Genomic DNA, 6000 nt, shown 5'->3' with positions numbered 1-6000 from the left:
ACTAATGGGCTATAGTTGAAATAGTATAAACTCTCCATTTTTTTGATTCACATAATCCTAATCCTAATTATAAGGGAGTAAAACAAATTACAAAAACATTTATCTATTCCAATAAAATTAAAGGGGATTAAAACCAAGTGTCTGACTTTTATTTCACCTCAATCAGAGTACAAGAAGTGATTTATTCTAAATGTAACACTAGGCTAAGGATGAACATTCAACAAAGGAAAAAAAATGATGTTCTTCAAAGTCTTACTAAGTGATATGCCCTACGTGACCTTCTATGTCTGCTCTCACAATGATTTGCTGTCCCACCTGGGGAGGGACAATGTTACCCATCATAAACCTGTAAATCCTCTCATGATCCCACTCATGGTCAATGGCTACCCCAGACCAACTACGTCTACCATTGATGTCATCTTGATGACACCTTCCAAGCTCATAGACTCCATAAGAGTAATAGTCCTGTTGCTTGATGTCCGAGTTCAAGTATCTCCCACTCCATGAGCTCAGCCTCTTCGGGGTGATTGGGAAAGTCGGCCTCCAGCCTATGCCGCCTCAACTCCAAGTTGTCGACCATGTGACAGTTGTTTCTTATCCTGCTCCAGCTGGGTCTACCAACCTGAAAATTTAAGATCAACATTAAAAAAACGAAGAAAACAAAAACAAAAACAAAAAAGCAGTTAACCCCAAAGAGAAGGTCGAATCCCCATGGATCTGGGTAGTTGTTGTCATTGGGGTGGTTGTTGTCATTCGGGCCAACTACAATTGGAATATTCACCGGGCAAATCACATTTGGATTCTGTACCGGGAACGGATTTGGATCTTGAACCGGTAGGTCATTCGGATCATCAGCACACTATAGCACATAGCTTTCTCCTCCCAGATATTATTACTTATACGGTAGTATGATAACCTGTTGCCCCTTAACTGCTATTTGAGACAACTTGAGTCGATACGGAGATAATAGTGATTATTACTTATAGTCGATACCGGATTTGTAACTTCACTTTTTTTTTAATGGTATTTACCGTATTTTGCAGGAAGAAGTTTATATAGCATAACTAAAAGGTTTTGTTGATCCACATAATCCTGATTATAAGGGGATAAAACTATAAGGGAGTAAAACAAATTACATGAACATTCATCTATTCTAAGAGAGTAGAGGGTATTAAAACCAGTGTCTGACTTTTATTTCACTCTCATACGGAGTAAAGTGATTTATTCTAAATCTAACACTAGGCTATTCTTATGAAGAGAAATAAAACACTAAGTATGAACATTCAACACGGGTAAAAAAAATCGACAGTAATCACATCTACGTGACCTAACCTGCGTGCTGTGACAATGATTTGCTGTCCCACTTGGGAAGAATAGCACTCATTATAGACATAGAATACTTCGTTCCTGTAAAAGCTTGGTCGACCAAGCTGAAAATTTAAGATTAACATTAAAAAATGAAGAAAACAAAAACAAAAACAAAAATCACTGCTACAACGGTAGGATGATTTATATAATTCAATTAGCTAGGCAAAAAAAACAGACCTATTTTTTTTGCCCACTCCACCCATTCCCATAAACTCTCTTCTGTCAGAAAAGAGACCTATATTATTAGGACAAAAGAGGAAAAGTTTTAAAAGCGTTAATAAACTTGTAAAACATATATTCTGAAATTGAAAACTAAACTTCCCATTAATAAATTGTTCGAGTATCACATCATAACAATATTATATACATGTGTGTAGAAACAAAAACAAAAACAAAAAATTAGTATGTAAAACATGAATAAACAAACATAACCAATAGCTAAAAATGCCAATTAAAATTTTAGAAAAAGTAGATAATTTGTTACCTGATGACTGAGGAGACATGTTTCTTGAAACTTGTTCTTGCTAAATGTTAAGGCCCAATGCTAACCCTAAAAATAAAAAAACACTCAAGTTGTGAGGAAAAGTTGTGAGGAATATGTTTCACAATCTCACTTATAACAATTAAAACACCACCATCTAAGTAGTATTTGTATCGTGTATCAACCCAACCCAACTATGCTTTCAGTTAAAATGTTGGAGACCTATCCGTAGAAAGAGGTGTGATTACATATAGGTGTGATTAGCACATATTATACTCAGCTCTTATGTTAAATTAATCTAATAACAAAGTACAATGCATCATTTAGGAATAATCTTCAAAATTAACAAATCAATATCCTAATATTCTGCATTCTAATAACAAAAGAAAATCAAAAAGCAAAATTTGAAAATAAAAATATGGCAAAAAGATTGAATATATCAATCGTGCATTACACAGATTGTATTTCTATGTGAAACAAAACATTATTAGCATCACATGGGCGGATCCAGCTAAATCAAAATATATCAACCAAAATCAACTATTGTTTAATTCAATTTTAGTTAACTAACAATATTTCTTTAGACAATTGACTGATTAAGGCATAGAAAATCCTATTTGGGCAATTAATAAAAAAAAATTACCAATTTATTTATGAACAATTCATCACTCAGTACCCTATCTCTTCTTTTGAAGAATTTACTAATCCTATTTGAGAGTCTACTAGTGGAAGTAGAGTGTGAGGTAGTTCATGGAAAGCCCCTTCCAACACTATGGAACTCACTAAAAAGCATGTTTTTTGTGAGTATTTTAATTTTCAAGAAGAAACTTTAGAGTTTACCCTATATTAAGTACTTTTGCTTGTCAAAGTTCTTGTTATGGTTTTTTTTTTTTTTTTTTTTTTTTTTTTTTTTTTTTTTTTTTTTTCGTTCTGAAAAGATTTCTATCTTCAAAAAGCTTGGCATGTTGATAAAAATTCTTACAGATTCAATCTCTGCAGATTTCTAATCCAATTCAGATTTTTTTTTTTTTTTCATGCCCAGATTCAAATTTTCAAATAGAAGTTATAGAAATAAAAATATATATATTTGTTTTGCTGAAATAAAATGTAGATTACGTGATTACCTGCAATGATTACCTCAAAATGCAATGCAAATTTCGTTACTTTATATTGTAAAAAAAAAAAATTATATAAAAAAGATCATAAAAAATTTCACCAAATAGGATTTAGTTTGCAAAACAAGAATTACAGAATACAGACCTTGATTAGTTGATTTAGAAAAAAAATTAAAACAAAACGCATACATACAAGTTAGCAGTTGCAGAGAGAGGGGGAGCAAGCTTGACAGTTGGGAAACAGCGCGCCAGTGGCTGAAGCTTGAGAACGGCAAACCCGAACAGGAACAGCGAGCGATGGAAACTGAAAGATATGGGTTTTGATTTTTTGAACAATCTGAAATGTTATGCCGATATGGGTTTTGATATAGGTAAAAGGTTTTGAACTTTTGATTCTTGCAGTAGATAGATAAACTGAAACATATGGGTTTTGAACTTCTGAATCTCGTAGATTTTGTAGTTTGCAGTTGCGCAGAGAGAGAGAGAGAGAGTTGAGAACAAGAAGCGAGATGGAGGCGATTGGGGAGGCTGGAATGTTTGCCCAAAAAATAAGAGGGGATTGGGGAGGCCGAAATGACTTGCCCTAAAAATATATATATATTTTCTGGTGGCCTATCATCCACCATGGGCCTATATATTTTGAGGCTCCATTGTGGCTTTGGGTCAGGGTTGGCCCTGGGTTTATTTGGCTTGGGCCTTGATTTTAATATGGTGGCTGAGTTGACTTGGGCTTGATTGTGGGGTGGGCTAATACTATTATTATTTTTTTTTTTTTGGGCTAAGCAAAAAATTAGTATAGTAAAAAACAAATTTGTCCACCCTTACATCTACCCTTGCCAACCTAAAAAATTAAAATAAGCATTAAAAAAGCGAAGGAAAAAATAAAAATAAAACAACAAAATAATATTCAGGACAATGCTTGGGTTCTCGATCTAGGAGGATGAAGTTCATCCTCCATCTGATGTGATCCAATGCCATTGGAACATGCGTCAGTCTAAAAAAAAAATATATAAAAAATAAAAAAATTAAAGATGGGGATTACCTATTTTTTAGGGGTTAAATTGTTATTTATTTATTTATTTATTTTATTTTATTTTTATTTTTATTTTTTTACAACACTATCATTTGTCTTCCTTTCTCTCTTCACGACAAAGCAAATCTCTCTCCATCTCCATATCCAACCTCTATCTGAAACCCTAGTTTTCACCCTGCACTACTTGCTGCCACCACTTTCCTCCACTGCTTGTGGCTGCCTCCATTTTAAAACCCTTAGTGTGAGGCTTTATACCATAGGTGTATAGTCTTCAATAAGTGTAAAATCTTTATAATTTCACACGAAACACTATAACAGAAAACTATATATATATATATTTACTTTTAAAAACTTAAAAGTTTTAGTCAAGAATTCGGTGTGTATCTAATATATAATTTGTTTATTTATTGCTTGGTTAACGGGTCTTTTTAAATTTTTTGTCTTTATTTTCATCACTTTCAATTTGATTACTTATGGAATTTTATCAATGCATAGGGTAGTATGCCTAGCAATCCAATATTACATATAGACAATCATAAATACAAAAATTAATAAAATTCATGCAAAACATGATAATGGCAAAATAATAATAATAATAATAATAATAATAATAATAATTTTTTCTTCTATGATTTCTATAGAATTTTGATATTTTTTTCTCTTTACTAAAAAGTGAATGATTATTTTGCTTTGGAGTTGAAAATAATTATTTATTTATGGAGCGAGTTTGGACAATGAATGATTATTATTTGTTATTTTCTTAAGAATTATGAGTTTTTGTTTTTTTCTCTATGTTTAGTTAATTGAGATTTGCATTGCTATGAGACCAACAGAATAAGAAGAAGAGAGAGAATTGTTTTGCGGTGGAGAGAGAAAGGAAGGAATAAAAAAGAAAAAAAGAAAAGGGAAATAAAAACGGTTAACCTGTAAAGAATGGGTATGGTCTATCTTTAATTTATTTTTTAGACACATGTTTCAATAATATTGGACCACATCAAATGGAGGAAGAAGTTCTTCCTCCTAGATGGAGGACCCGAGCATTGTCCTAACATTTATACCCCAAATAGATGGTCCCATCCCATGGGTCGTCACATGGGTTATCCTCTGGGTTGGCGCCATCATCGCCGTCGCCATCATCTCCATCATTGTCATCCGGGCTCCGGCTCGGCACCGTCTGGTAGATCACCCGAGCCGATCGCATCTGGATTAGAAGCAAACTATATCAGAGCATGAAATATAGTTGTGTTAGATATTTGCCAACATAGTATCATTACTTATAAGGTATGATGTGAAGAAAACCTGGCGGGCTTTAAGTTCTATTTAAGAGAAATCAAGTCGATATGGAATAACCACTGAGTCCACAATTTGAAAATGACGAAAATAAAATTTCACTGGGCTCTGTGCTGGGCAAATTGGAAAATTTAAAATTAAAGCCCAACCGACACTTCATAATACTTACATTACTATAACATATAATATCACTGGGCTCTGGGCTGGGCAAATTTACAATTAAAGCCTAGCCACACATTTCATAAAAATTGCATTGCTAGAACATATAATATAACTGGGCTCTGGGCTGGGCAAATTTATAAGTGAAACCCAGCCCATACTTCATAATACTAATGTCAAACTGAGAGAGTAAAAAAATGAACCTGTGTAGAAACGCAGAGTGTATGTGCCAGCTGTGTCCTTCCAGACCTGTGAGACTCAGAGACCTGTGAGACTCAGAGTTGTTGATTCAAAAATTAAATAGCATAATTTGAGGTTAAAATGGGAGGGGATATTGTGGTTCTCACCTGAATCAACCAGATCCACTACATCAAACAACGAAGTCATCTTTATCACACTTCCTACATTTAATTTCTCCATTAAATCAACTGTCCTCATCCTTAAGTAGTTTACTTGCTCTGTTAGCATGGCAATTTCCTACATGATCGGTTCAACATGTTGGAGATTATTAGCCAAATCTGCTTATAACCTATTATGAGTTCAAGGTTGTCCAC

At 33.6% G+C, this 6000-nt stretch overlaps 1 long non-coding RNA gene across 2 annotated transcripts in view; it reads right to left on the bottom strand.

Moving 5' to 3' along the window:
* Window positions 1-1392: 1392 nt before the first annotated feature.
* The window catches only part of LOC132273447 (uncharacterized), a 43316-nt gene continuing 38708 nt past the window's right edge, over window positions 1393-6000 (bottom strand). Inside the window, exons 1-3 of one of the 2 annotated variants that reach the window (XR_009470114.1) lie at window positions 3158-3182; window positions 1853-1918; window positions 1393-1603 (exon numbers count right to left, since the gene is read on the bottom strand). This is a non-coding gene — a long non-coding RNA (uncharacterized LOC132273447). Of the gene's footprint in view, window positions 1604-1852; window positions 1919-3157; window positions 3183-6000 lie in introns of those variants that run through there. The other variant, XR_009470113.1, reaches the window with a different exon arrangement.

This window comes from Cornus florida, unplaced genomic scaffold (assembly GCF_030987335.1).
Source record: "Cornus florida cultivar Cherokee Brave unplaced genomic scaffold, ASM3098733v1 CherokeeBrave_3.0.0_Hap2_Chr09, whole genome shotgun sequence".
Taxonomy (NCBI): domain Eukaryota; kingdom Viridiplantae; phylum Streptophyta; class Magnoliopsida; order Cornales; family Cornaceae; genus Cornus; species Cornus florida.
The sequence above is the reverse complement of the archived record's forward strand: the minus strand, read 5'-3'. Positions and strand labels throughout refer to the sequence as shown.